The sequence below is a fragment of the Pseudophryne corroboree genome, chromosome 11 (genome assembly GCF_028390025.1).
Source record: "Pseudophryne corroboree isolate aPseCor3 chromosome 11, aPseCor3.hap2, whole genome shotgun sequence".
NCBI classification, from domain to species: domain Eukaryota; kingdom Metazoa; phylum Chordata; class Amphibia; order Anura; family Myobatrachidae; genus Pseudophryne; species Pseudophryne corroboree.
In genome coordinates, this window is record NC_086454.1 from 166,166,572 (window position 1) to 166,181,001 (window position 14,430).

A 14,430-nucleotide genomic window follows, 5' to 3' on the forward strand; every position below is an offset into this window, starting at 1 on the left:
AGTATATGCAAATCTAAGCAAAATCAATCTAAAAAATCTAATACACAAATTTTAATTGTAAATTTACAGATTGTTGAAAAAGATAATCCCAGGATGTAATCCATTATGTATTAAATTTAGTATGCTTTACCAAGTTGTGTATGAATAACTTTTAACAAAAAAAAATATATATTGGGGAAGTAGCTTAATGTGCCCATTGGAAATAAAGAATGCTAGCCCATTTTGGAATGCACAGCTTAAGAAAATACAAACTTCAATCCATAGGAAAGCACTTTTTATTCAGTCTTCACTCTGTAACCATACTATAGCTTAATTTACAAATTGTGATGTCATTATCAGACTTAACTCACAAGAGACTTTCATCCTTGGTCTATAAAAAAGGCAGTCCTCTGTTATAAAGCTTGAAACAATTGTAAGTGGCTGATATGCAAATATGGAAATACAGAAAAACTGTCAATTCAATGCTAGGATAACATAAGGGGTGATGCTCCAACTGAAATTTGTCCTAGGCATTTAGGTTTCTAGTATCTATCTTCTCCTTTAAAAAATAGGTTACTTTTTATATATTATCATTGGTTTTGGACAAATATTCTACATAATACCTATTGCATCCCTGAGCTTATTAGAAACTTGAAATAATATATATAAAGTATTGAATTTCTTTTCTTTGCATTTAAAAGATGAGCGCACTTCAGTAGATGCCATTGCTCAGGTGAGGGTTCCATGGTGTAATTGTTAGCACCCTGGACTTTGAATCTAGTAATCTGAGTTCATATCTCGTGGGATCTAACATTGTTTATTTTTCTTTTGTTCATAGCTCCATTTTCATTCAATGTATGAATATTGCAAATCTTCATTTAAAATTCATATAAATTCCATCATCTTCAGTGGTGTCCTTTGTTTAAACTCATTTTTAAACTTATCAAATCAGAAGTATGTCAAATATTTGGAAATAAGAAAAGATGCAATAAGAATGCAGAGATCCATTACTTGTGCTCTGGTCTTTAGAAATTCTCCATTTTTTTTACTTCAGTGTGCACTAATGAGAGGGGAGCACATATCTTCTTCTTCTTCTAGTAACACCTAGTGCCCTCTATGTTTGAGCAGCAATATAATAACTGATTAATTTGCCCTTGCATATCTTAGTTATGCCATATTGCTTGATTTGAGACAAAAGTCTCTGAGCCATGTAGAGCAAAATCTTCATCAGCCAAAAGTTGACACTCCCACTGGCTTCTGATATGTATTTGAAGAGATTTTGTGATATATGTGTCTATGATTTTTTTAAGTATTCATGCACTCCACCGATGAGCTTATTCCATTCTTGTCCATCAAGAAAAGCAAATGGCCCATACGGGGATCGAACCCATGACCTTGGCGTTATTAGCACCACGCTCTAACCAACTGAGCTAACCAGCCACAGATATTGCTGCAAGCAAACACAAAACTGGCAAATGTACCTCAAAGCACAGATCATATTTTGTTTTTATAGCATTTCATTTTTCAAAAAAAAGCTTAAGCCATAGAGTCACTTGAAGCATGGGTATCATAAAAATGCTCCAGTTTTTTTCCACATTACAAAATAAAAATAAATATTAGATAGGATAATAACACCGATTAAGGCATCTAGTAATAGTATAAAAATAGACAATTTAGACAAGGAGTATATGCAAATCTAAGCAAAATCAATCTAAAAAATCTAATACACAATTTTTAATTGTAAATTTACAGATTGTTGAAAAAGATAATCCCAGGATGTAATCCATTATGTATTAAATTTAGTATGTTTTACCAAGTTGTGTATGAATAACTTTTAACACAAAAAAATATATATTGGGGAATTAGCTTAATGTGCCCATTGGAAATAAAGAATGCTAGCCCATTTTGGAATGCAAAGCTTAAGAAAATACAAATTCAATCCATAGGAAAGCACTTTTTATTCAGTCTACACTCTGTAATCATACTATAGCTTAATTTACAAATTGTGATGTCATTATCAGACTTAACTCACAAGAGACTTTCATCCTTGGTCTATAAAAAAGGCAGTCCTCTGTTATAAAGCTTGAAACAATTGTAAGTGGCTGATATGCAAATATGGAAATACAGAAAAACTGTCAATTCAATGCTAGGATAACATAAGGGGTGATGCTCCAACTGAAATTGGTCCTAGGCATTTAGGTTTCTAGTATCTATCTTCTCCTTTAAAAAATAGGTTACTTTTTATATATTATCATTGGTTTTGGACAAATATTCTACATAATACCTATTGCATCCCTGAGCTAATTAGAAACTTGAAATAATATATATAAAGTATTGAATTTCTTTTCTTTGCATTTAAAAGATGAGCGCACTTCAGTAGATGCCATTGCTCAGGTGAGGGTTCCATGGTGTAATTGTTAGCACCCTGGACTTTGAATCTAGTCATCTGAGTTCATATCTCGTGGGAGCTAACATTGTTTATTTTCCTTTTGTTCAAAGCTCCATTTTCATTCAATGTATGAGTATTGCAAATCTTCATTTAAAATTCATATAAATTCCATCATCTTCAGTGGTGTCCTTTGTTTAAACTCATTTTTAAACTTATCAAATCAGAAGTATGTCAAATATTTGGAAATAAGAAAAGATGCAATAAGAATGCAGAGATCCATTACTTGTGCTCTGGTCTTTAGAAATTCTCCATTTTTTTTACTTCAGTGTGCACTAATGAGAGGGGAGCACATATCTTCTTCTTCTTCTAGTAACACCTAGTGCCCTCTATGTTTGAGCAGCAATATAATAACTGATTAATTTGCCCTTGCATATCTTAGTTATGCCATATTGCTTGATTTGAGACAAAAGTCACTGAGCCATGTAGAGAAAAATCTTCATCAGCCAAAGGATGACACTCCCACTGGCTTCTGATATGTATTTGAAGAGATTTTGTGATATATGTGTCTATGATGTTTTCAAGTATTCATGCACTCCACCGATGAGCTTATTCCATTCTTGTCCATCAAGAAAAGCAAATGGCCCATACGGGGATCGAACACGTGACCTTGGCATTATTAGCACCACACTCTAACCAACTGAGCTAACAGGCCACAGATATTACTGCCAGCAAACACAAAACTGGCAAATGTACCTCAAAGCACAGATCATATTTTGTTTTTATAGCATTTCATTTTTCAAAAAAAAGCTTAAGCCATAGAGTCACTTGAAGCATGGGTATCATAAAAATGCTCCAGTTTCTTTCCACATTACAAAATAAAAATAAATATTAGATAGGATAATAACAAAGATTAAGGCATCTCGTAATAGTATAAAAATAGACAATTTAGACTAGGAGTATATGCAAATCTAAGCAAAATCAATTTAAAAAATCTAATACACAATTTTTAATTGTAAATTTACAGATTGTTGAAAAAGATAATCCCAGGATGTAATCCATTATGTATTAAATTTAGTATGTTTTACCAAGTTGTGTATGAATAACTTTTAACACAAAAAAATATATATTGGGGAAGTAGCTTAATGTGCCCATTGGAAATAAAGAATGCTAGCCCATTTTGGAATGCAAATCTTAAGAAAATACAAACTTCAATCCATAGGAAAGCACTTTTTATTCAGTCTACACTCTGTAATCATACTATAGTTTAATTTACAAATTGTGATGTCATTTTCAGACTTAACTCACAAGAGACTTTCATCCTTGGTCTATAAAAAAGGCAGTCCTCTGTTATAAAGCTTGAATCAATTGTAAGTGGCTGATATGCAAATATGGAAATACAGAAAAACAGTCAATTCAATGCTAGGATAACATAAGGGGTGATGCTCCAACTGAAATTGGTCCTAGGCATTTAGGTTTCTAGTATCTATCTTCTCCTTTAAAAAATAGGTTACTTTTTATATATTATCATTGGGTTTGGACAAATATTCTACATAATACCTATTGCATCCCTGAGCTTATTAGAAACTTGAAATAATATATATAAAGTATTGAATTTCTTTTCTTTGCATTTAAAAGATGAGCGCACTTCAGTAGATGCCATTGCTCAGGTGAGGGTTCCATGGTGTAATTGTTAGCAACCTGGACTTTGAATCTAGTAATCTGAGTTCATATCTCGTGGGAGCTAACATTGTTTTTTTTTCCTTTTGTTCAAAGCTCCATTTTCATTCAATGTATGAGTATTGCAAATCTTCATTTAAAATTCATATAAATTCCATCATCTTCAGTGGTGTCCTTTGTTTAAACTCATTTTTAAACTTATCAAATCAGAAGTATGTCAAATATTTGGAAATAAGAAAAGATGCAATAAGAATGCAGAGATCCATTACTTGTGCTCTGGTCTTTAGAAATTCTCCATTTTTTTTTACTTCAGTGTGCACTAATGAGAGGGGAGCACATATCTTCTTCTTCTTCTTCTAGTAACACCTAGTGCCCTCTATGTTTGAGCAGCAATATAATAACTGATTAATTTGCCCTTGCATATCTTAGTTATGCCATATTGCTTGATTTGAGACAAAAGTCACTGAGCCATGTAGAGAAAAATCTTCATCAGCCAAAGGATGACACTCCCACTGGCTTCTGATATGTATTTGAAGAGATTTTGTGATATATGTGTCTATGATGTTTTCAAGTATTCATGCACTCCACCAATGAGCTTATTCCGTTCTTGTCCATCAAGAAAAGCAAATATGGGGATCGAACCCGTGACCTTGGCGTTATTAGCACCATGCTCTAACCAACTGAGCTAACAGGCCACAGATATTACTGCAAGTAAACACAAAACTGGCAAATGTACCTCAAAGCACAGATCATATTTTGTTTTTATAGCATTTCATTTTTCAAAAAAAAGCTTAAGCCATAGAGTCACTTGAAGCATGGGTATCATAAAAATGCTCCAGTTTCTATCCACATTACAAAATAAAAATAAATATTAGATAGGATAATAACAAAGATTAAGGCATCAACTAATAGTATAAAAATAGACAATTTAGACAAGGAGTATATGCAAATCTAAGCAAAATCAATCTAAAAAATCTAATACACAATTTTTAATTATAAATTTACAGATTGTTGAAAAAGATAATCCCAGGATGTAATCCATTATGTATTAAATTTAGTATGTTTTACCAAGTTGTGTATGAATAACTTTTAACACAAAAAAATATATATTGGGGAAGTAGCTTAATGTGCCCATTGGAAATAAAGAATGCTAGCCCATTTTGGAATGCAAAGCTTAAGAAAATACAAACTTCAATCCATAGGAAAGCACTTTTTATTCAGTCTACACTCTGTAATCATACTATAGCTTAATTTACAAATTGTGATGTCATTATCAGATTTAACTCACAAGAGACTTTCATCCTTGGTCTATAAAAAAGGCAGTCCTCTGTTATAAAGCTTGAAACATTTGTAAGTGGCTGATATGCAAATATGGAAATACAGAAAAACTGTCAATTCAATGCTAGGATAACATAAGGGGTGATGCTCCAACTGAAATTGGTCCTAGGCATTTAGGTTTCTAGTATCTATCTTCTCCTTTAAAAAATAGGTTACTTTTTATATATTATCATTGGTTTTGGACAAATATTCTACATAATACCTATTGCATCCCTGAGCTTATTAGAAACTTGAAATAATATATATAAAGTATTGAATTTCTTTTCTTTGCATTTAAAAGATGAGCGCACTTCAGTAGATGCCATTGCTCAGGTGAGGGTTCCATGGTGTAATTGTTAGCACCCTGGACTTTGAATCTAGTCATCTGAGTTCATATCTCGTGGGAGCTAACATTGTTTATTTTCCTTTTGTTCAAAGCTCCATTTTCATTCAATGTATGAGTATTGCAAATCTTCATTTAAAATTCATATAAATTCCATCATCTTCCGTGGTGTCCTTTGTTTAAACTCATTTTTAAACTTATCAAATCAGAAGTATGTCAAATATTTGGAAATAAGAAAAGATGCAATAAGAATGCAGAGATCCATTACTTGTGCTCTGGTCTTTAGAAATTCTCCATTTTTTTTACTTCAGTGTGCACTAATGAGAGGGGAGCACATATCTTCTTCTTCTAGTAACACCTAGTGCCCTCTATGTTTGAGCAGCAATATAATAACTGATTAATTTGCCCTTGCATATCTTAGTTATGCCATATTGCTTGATTTGAGACAAAAGTCACTGAGCCATGTAGAGAAAAATCTTCATCAGCCAAAGGATGACACTCCCACTGGCTTCTGATATGTATTTGAAGAGATTTTGTGATATATGTGTCTATGATGTTTTCAAGTATTCATGCACTCCACCGATGAGCTTATTCCATTCTTGTCCATCAAGAAAAGCAAATGGCCCATACGGGGATCGAACCCATGACCTTGGCGTTATTAGCACCACGCTCTAACCAACTGAGCTAACCAGCCACAGATATTGCTGCAAGCAAACACAAAACTGGCAAATGTACCTCAAAGCACAGATCATATTTTGTTTTTATAGCATTTCATTTTTCAAAAAAAAGCTTAAGCCATAGAGTCACTTGAAGCATGGGTATCATAAAAATGCTCCAGTTTCTTTCCACATTACAAAATAAAAAAATAAATATTAGATAGGATAATAACACCGATTAAGGCATCTAGTAATAGTATAAAAATAGACAATTTAGACAAGGAGTATATGCAAATCTAAGCAAAATCAATCTAAAAAATCTAATACACAATTTTTAATTGTAAATTTACAGATTGTTGAAAAAGATAATCCCAGGATGTAATCCATTATGTATTAAATTTAGTATGTTTTACCAAGTTGTGTATGAATAACTTTTAACACAAAAAAATATATATTGGGGAATTAGCTTAATGTGCCCATTGGAAATAAAGAATGCTAGCCCATTTTGGAATGCAAAGCTTAAGAAAATACAAATTCAATCCATAGGAAAGCACTTTTTATTCAGTCTACACTCTGTAATCATACTATAGCTTAATTTACAAATTGTGATGTCATTATCAGACTTAACTCACAAGAGACTTTCATCCTTGGTCTATAAAAAAGGCAGTCCTCTGTTATAAAGCTTGAAACAATTGTAAGTGGCTGATATGCAAATATGGAAATACAGAAAAACTGTCAATTCAATGCTAGGATAACATAAGGGGTGATGCTCCAACTGAAATTGGTCCTAGGCATTTTGGTTTCTAGTATCTATCTTCTCCTTTAAAAAATAGGTTACTTTTTATATATTATCATTGGGTTTGGACAAATATTCTACATAATACCTATTGCATCCCTGAGCTTATTAGAAACTTGAAATAATATATATAAAGTATTGAATTTCTTTTCTTTGCATTTAAAAGATGAGCGCACTTCAGTAGATGCCATTGCTCAGGTGAGGGTTCCATGGTGTAATTGTTAGCACCCTGGACTTTGAATCTAGTCATCTGAGTTCATATCTATGATGTTTTCAAGTATTCATGCACTCCACCGATGAGCTTATTCCATTCTTGTCCATCAAGAAAAGCAAATGGCCCATACGGGGATCGAACACGTGACCTTGGCATTATTAGCACCACACTCTAACCAACTGAGCTAACAGGCCACAGATATTACTGCCAGCAAACACAAAACTGGCAAATGTACCTCAAAGCACAGATCATATTTTGTTTTTATAGCATTTCATTTTTCAAAAAAAAGCTTAAGCCATAGAGTCACTTGAAGCATGGGTATCATAAAAATGCTCCAGTTTCTTTCCACATTACAAAATAAAAATAAATAATAGATAGGATAATAACAAAGATTAAGGCATCTAGTAATAGTATAAAAATAGACAATTTAGACTAGGAGTATATGCAAATCTAAGCAAAATCAATCTAAAAAATCTAATACACAAATTTTAATTGTAAATTTACAGATTGTTGAAAAAGATAATCCCAGGATGTAATCCATTATGTATTAAATTTAGTATGCTTTACCAAGTTGTGTATGAATAACTTTTAACAAAAAAAAATATATATTGGGGAAGTAGCTTAATGTGCCCATTGGAAATAAAGAATGCTAGCCCATTTTGGAATGCACAGCTTAAGAAAATACAAACTTCAATCCATAGGAAAGCACTTTTTATTCAGTCTTCACTCTGTAACCATACTATAGCTTAATTTACAAATTGTGATGTCATTATCAGACTTAACTCACAAGAGACTTTCATCCTTGGTCTATAAAAAAGGCAGTCCTCTGTTATAAAGCTTGAAACAATTGTAAGTGGCTGATATGCAAATATGGAAATACAGAAAAACTGTCAATTCAATGCTAGGATAACATAAGGGGTGATGCTCCAACTGAAATTTGTCCTAGGCATTTAGGTTTCTAGTATCTATCTTCTCCTTTAAAAAATAGGTTACTTTTTATATATTATCATTGGTTTTGGACAAATATTCTACATAATACCTATTGCATCCCTGAGCTTATTAGAAACTTGAAATAATATATATAAAGTATTGAATTTCTTTTCTTTGCATTTAAAAGATGAGCGCACTTCAGTAGATGCCATTGCTCAGGTGAGGGTTCCATGGTGTAATTGTTAGCACCCTGGACTTTGAATCTAGTAATCTGAGTTCATATCTCGTGGGATCTAACATTGTTTATTTTTCTTTTGTTCATAGCTCCATTTTCATTCAATGTATGAATATTGCAAATCTTCATTTAAAATTCATATAAATTCCATCATCTTCAGTGGTGTCCTTTGTTTAAACTCATTTTTAAACTTATCAAATCAGAAGTATGTCAAATATTTGGAAATAAGAAAAGATGCAATAAGAATGCAGAGATCCATTACTTGTGCTCTGGTCTTTAGAAATTCTCCATTTTTTTTACTTCAGTGTGCACTAATGAGAGGGGAGCACATATCTTCTTCTTCTTCTAGTAACACCTAGTGCCCTCTATGTTTGAGCAGCAATATAATAACTGATTAATTTGCCCTTGCATATCTTAGTTATGCCATATTGCTTGATTTGAGACAAAAGTCTCTGAGCCATGTAGAGCAAAATCTTCATCAGCCAAAAGTTGACACTCCCACTGGCTTCTGATATGTATTTGAAGAGATTTTGTGATATATGTGTCTATGATTTTTTTAAGTATTCATGCACTCCACCGATGAGCTTATTCCATTCTTGTCCATCAAGAAAAGCAAATGGCCCATACGGGGATCGAACCCATGACCTTGGCGTTATTAGCACCACGCTCTAACCAACTGAGCTAACCAGCCACAGATATTGCTGCAAGCAAACACAAAACTGGCAAATGTACCTCAAAGCACAGATCATATTTTGTTTTTATAGCATTTCATTTTTCAAAAAAAAGCTTAAGCCATAGAGTCACTTGAAGCATGGGTATCATAAAAATGCTCCAGTTTTTTTCCACATTACAAAATAAAAATAAATATTAGATAGGATAATAACACCGATTAAGGCATCTAGTAATAGTATAAAAATAGACAATTTAGACAAGGAGTATATGCAAATCTAAGCAAAATCAATCTAAAAAATCTAATACACAATTTTTAATTGTAAATTTACAGATTGTTGAAAAAGATAATCCCAGGATGTAATCCATTATGTATTAAATTTAGTATGTTTTACCAAGTTGTGTATGAATAACTTTTAACACAAAAAAATATATATTGGGGAATTAGCTTAATGTGCCCATTGGAAATAAAGAATGCTAGCCCATTTTGGAATGCAAAGCTTAAGAAAATACAAATTCAATCCATAGGAAAGCACTTTTTATTCAGTCTACACTCTGTAATCATACTATAGCTTAATTTACAAATTGTGATGTCATTATCAGACTTAACTCACAAGAGACTTTCATCCTTGGTCTATAAAAAAGGCAGTCCTCTGTTATAAAGCTTGAAACAATTGTAAGTGGCTGATATGCAAATATGGAAATACAGAAAAACTGTCAATTCAATGCTAGGATAACATAAGGGGTGATGCTCCAACTGAAATTGGTCCTAGGCATTTTGGTTTCTAGTATCTATCTTCTCCTTTAAAAAATAGGTTACTTTTTATATATTATCATTGGGTTTGGACAAATATTCTACATAATACCTATTGCATCCCTGAGCTTATTAGAAACTTGAAATAATATATATAAAGTATTGAATTTCTTTTCTTTGCATTTAAAAGATGAGCGCACTTCAGTAGATGCCATTGCTCAGGTGAGGGTTCCATGGTGTAATTGTTAGCACCCTGGACTTTGAATCTAGTCATCTGAGTTCATATCTCGTGGGAGCTAACATTGTTTATTTTCCTTTTGTTCAAAGCTCCATTTTCATTCAATGAATGAGTATTGCAAATCTTTATTTAAAATTCATATAAATTCCATCATCTTCAGTGGTGTCCTTTGTTTAAACTCATTTTTAAACTTATCAAATCAGAAGTATGTCAAATATTTGGAAATAAGAAAAGATGCAATAAGAATGTAGAGATCCATTACTTGTGCTCTGGTCTTTAGAAATTCTCCATTTTTTTTACTTCAGTGTGCACTAATGAGAGGGGAGCAAATTTCTTCTTCTTCTTCTAGTAACACCTAGTGCCCTCTATGTTTGAGCAGCAATATAATAACTGATTAATGTGCCCTTGCATATCTTAGTTATGCCATATTGCTTGATTTGAGACAAAAGTCACTGAGCCATGTAGAGAAAAATCTTCATCAGCCAAAGGATGACACTCCCACTGGCTTCTGATATGTATTTAAAGAGATTTTGTGATATATGTGTCTATGATGTTTTCAAGTATTCATGCACTCCACCAATAAGCTTATTCCGTTCTTGTCCATCAAGATTAGCATATGGCCCATACGGGGATCGAACCCATGACCTTGGCGTTATTAGCACCACGCTCTAACCAACTGAGCAAAAAGGCCACAGATATTACTGCAAGCAAACACAAAACTGGCAAATTTACCTCAAAGCACAGATCATATTTTGTTTTTATAGCATTTCATTTTTCAAAAAAAAGCTTAAGCCATAGAGTCACTTGAAGCATGGGTATCATAAAAATGCTCCAGTTTCTTTCCACATTACAAAATAAAAATAAATATTAGATAGGATAATAACAAAGATTAAGGCATCTAGTAATAGTATAAAAATAGACAATTTAGACTAGGAGTATATGCAAATCTAAGCAAAATCAATCTAAAAAATCTAATACACAATTTTTAATTGTAAATTTACAGATTGTTGAAAAAGATAATCCCAGGATGTAATCCATTATGTATTAAATTTAGTATGTTTTACCAAGTTGTGTATGAATAACTTTTAACACAAAAAAATATATATTGGTGAAGTAGCTTAATGTGCCCATTGGAAATAAAGAATGCTAGCCCATTTTGGAATGCAAAGCTTAAGAAAATACAAACTTCAATCCATAGGAAAGCACTTTTTATTCAGTCTACACTCTGTAATCATACTATAGCTTAATTTACAAATTGTGATGTCATTATCAGATTTAACTCACAAGAGACTTTCATCCTTGGTCTATAAAAAAGGCAGTCCTCTGTTATAAAGCTTGAAACAATTGTAAGTGGCTGATATGCAAATATGGAAATACAGAAAAACTGTCAATTCAATGCTAGGATAACATAAGGGGTGATGCTCCAACTGAAATTGGTCCTAGGCATTTAGGTTTCTAGTATCTATCTTCTCCTTTAAAAAATAGGTTACTTTTTATATATTATCATTGGTTTTGGACAAATATTCTACATAATACCTATTGCATCCCTGAGCTAATTAGAAACTTGAAATAATATATATAAAGTATTGAATTTCTTTTCTTTGCATTTAAAAGATGAGCGCACTTCAGTAGATGCCATTGCTCAGGTGAGGGTTCCATGGTGTAATTGTTAGCACCCTGGACTTTGAATCTAGTCATCTGAGTTCATATCTCGTGGGAGCTAACATTGTTTATTTTCCTTTTGTTCAAAGCTCCATTTTCATTCAATGTATGAGTATTGCAAATCTTCATTTAAAATTCATATAAATTCCATCATCTTCAGTGGTGTCCTTTGTTTAAACTCATTTTTAAACTTATCAAATCAGAAGTATGTCAAATATTTGGAAATAAGAAAAGATGCAATAAGAATGCAGAGATCCATTACTTGTGCTCTGGTCTTTAGAAATTCTCCATTTTTTTTACTTCAGTGTGCACTAATGAGAGGGGAGCACATATCTTCTTCTTCTAGTAACACCTAGTGCCCTCTATGTTTGAGCAGCAATATAATAACTGATTAATTTGCCCTTGCATATCTTAGTTATGCCATATTGCTTGATTTGAGACAAAAGTCACTGAGCCATGTAGAGAAAAATCTTCATCAGCCAAAGGATGACACTCCCACTGGCTTCTGATATGTATTTGAAGAGATTTTGTGATATATGTGTCTATGATGTTTTCAAGTATTCATGCACTCCACCGATGAGCTTATTCCATTCTTGTCCATCAAGAAAAGCAAATGGCCCATACGGGGATCGAACACGTGACCTTGGCATTATTAGCACCACACTCTAACCAACTGAGCTAACAGGCCACAGATATTACTGCCAGCAAACACAAAACTGGCAAATGTACCTCAAAGCACAGATCATATTTTGTTTTTATAGCATTTCATTTTTCAAAAAAAAGCTTAAGCCATAGAGTCACTTGAAGCATGGGTATCATAAAAATGCTCCAGTTTCTTTCCACATTACAAAATAAAAATAAATAATAGATAGGATAATAACAAAGATTAAGGCATCTAGTAATAGTATAAAAATAGACAATTTAGACTAGGAGTATATGCAAATCTAAGCAAAATCAATCTAAAAAATCTAATACACAAATTTTAATTGTAAATTTACAGATTGTTGAAAAAGATAATCCCAGGATGTAATCCATTATGTATTAAATTTAGTATGCTTTACCAAGTTGTGTATGAATAACTTTTAACAAAAAAAAATATATATTGGGGAAGTAGCTTAATGTGCCCATTGGAAATAAAGAATGCTAGCCCATTTTGGAATGCACAGCTTAAGAAAATACAAACTTCAATCCATAGGAAAGCACTTTTTATTCAGTCTTCACTCTGTAACCATACTATAGCTTAATTTACAAATTGTGATGTCATTATCAGACTTAACTCACAAGAGACTTTCATCCTTGGTCTATAAAAAAGGCAGTCCTCTGTTATAAAGCTTGAAACAATTGTAAGTGGCTGATATGCAAATATGGAAATACAGAAAAACTGTCAATTCAATGCTAGGATAACATAAGGGGTGATGCTCCAACTGAAATTTGTCCTAGGCATTTAGGTTTCTAGTATCTATCTTCTCCTTTAAAAAATAGGTTACTTTTTATATATTATCATTGGTTTTGGACAAATATTCTACATAATACCTATTGCATCCCTGAGCTTATTAGAAACTTGAAATAATATATATAAAGTATTGAATTTCTTTTCTTTGCATTTAAAAGATGAGCGCACTTCAGTAGATGCCATTGCTCAGGTGAGGGTTCCATGGTGTAATTGTTAGCACCCTGGACTTTGAATCTAGTAATCTGAGTTCATATCTCGTGGGATCTAACATTGTTTATTTTTCTTTTGTTCATAGCTCCATTTTCATTCAATGTATGAATATTGCAAATCTTCATTTAAAATTCATATAAATTCCATCATCTTCAGTGGTGTCCTTTGTTTAAACTCATTTTTAAACTTATCAAATCAGAAGTATGTCAAATATTTGGAAATAAGAAAAGATGCAATAAGAATGCAGAGATCCATTACTTGTGCTCTGGTCTTTAGAAATTCTCCATTTTTTTACTTCAGTGTGCACTAATGAGAGGGGAGCACATATCTTCTTCTTCTTCTAGTAACACCTAGTGCCCTCTATGTTTGAGCAGCAATATAATAACTGATTAATTTGCCCTTGCATATCTTAGTTATGCCATATTGCTTGATTTGAGACAAAAGTCTCTGAGCCATGTAGAGCAAAATCTTCATCAGCCAAAAGTTGACACTCCCACTGGCTTCTGATATGTATTTGAAGAGATTTTGTGATATATGTGTCTATGATTTTTTTAAGTATTCATGCACTCCACCGATGAGCTTATTCCATTCTTGTCCATCAAGAAAAGCAAATGGCCCATACGGGGATCGAACCCATGACCTTGGCGTTATTAGCACCACGCTCTAACCAACTGAGCTAACCAGCCACAGATATTGCTGCAAGCAAACACAAAACTGGCAAATGTACCTCAAAGCACAGATCATATTTTGTTTTTATAGCATTTCATTTTTCAAAAAAAAGCTTAAGCCATAGAGTCACTTGAAGCATGGGTATCATAAAAATGCTCCAGTTTTTTTCCACATTACAAAATAAAAATAAATATTAGATAGGATAATAACACCGATTAAGGCATCTAGTAATAGTATAA

The 14,430-nt window shown here is 32.6% G+C and overlaps 9 non-coding genes across 9 annotated transcripts; all 9 read right to left on the reverse strand.

Annotated features, from left to right (window-relative positions):
* Positions 1-1,345: 1,345 nt before the first annotated feature.
* TRNAI-AAU (transfer RNA isoleucine (anticodon AAU)) lies at positions 1,346-1,419 on the reverse strand. Its single transcript has one exon. It is a non-coding gene; the product is annotated as a tRNA-Ile (tRNA).
* Positions 1,420-3,006: 1,587 nt separating this feature from the next.
* Positions 3,007-3,080, reverse strand: TRNAI-AAU (transfer RNA isoleucine (anticodon AAU)). The gene has a single exon. It is a non-coding gene; the product is annotated as a tRNA-Ile (tRNA).
* Positions 3,081-4,666: 1,586 nt separating this feature from the next.
* Positions 4,667-4,740, reverse strand: TRNAI-AAU (transfer RNA isoleucine (anticodon AAU)). Its single transcript has one exon. It is a non-coding gene; the product is annotated as a tRNA-Ile (tRNA).
* Positions 4,741-6,325: 1,585 nt separating this feature from the next.
* On the reverse strand, positions 6,326-6,399 carry TRNAI-AAU (transfer RNA isoleucine (anticodon AAU)). The gene has a single exon. It is a non-coding gene; the product is annotated as a tRNA-Ile (tRNA).
* Positions 6,400-7,491: 1,092 nt separating this feature from the next.
* TRNAI-AAU (transfer RNA isoleucine (anticodon AAU)) lies at positions 7,492-7,565 on the reverse strand. Its single transcript has one exon. It is a non-coding gene; the product is annotated as a tRNA-Ile (tRNA).
* Positions 7,566-9,153: 1,588 nt separating this feature from the next.
* On the reverse strand, positions 9,154-9,227 carry TRNAI-AAU (transfer RNA isoleucine (anticodon AAU)). The gene has a single exon. It is a non-coding gene; the product is annotated as a tRNA-Ile (tRNA).
* Positions 9,228-10,814: 1,587 nt separating this feature from the next.
* TRNAI-AAU (transfer RNA isoleucine (anticodon AAU)) lies at positions 10,815-10,888 on the reverse strand. Its single transcript has one exon. It is a non-coding gene; the product is annotated as a tRNA-Ile (tRNA).
* Positions 10,889-12,473: 1,585 nt separating this feature from the next.
* TRNAI-AAU (transfer RNA isoleucine (anticodon AAU)) lies at positions 12,474-12,547 on the reverse strand. Its single transcript has one exon. It is a non-coding gene; the product is annotated as a tRNA-Ile (tRNA).
* Positions 12,548-14,134: 1,587 nt separating this feature from the next.
* On the reverse strand, positions 14,135-14,208 carry TRNAI-AAU (transfer RNA isoleucine (anticodon AAU)). The gene has a single exon. It is a non-coding gene; the product is annotated as a tRNA-Ile (tRNA).
* Positions 14,209-14,430: the final 222 nt, after the last annotated feature.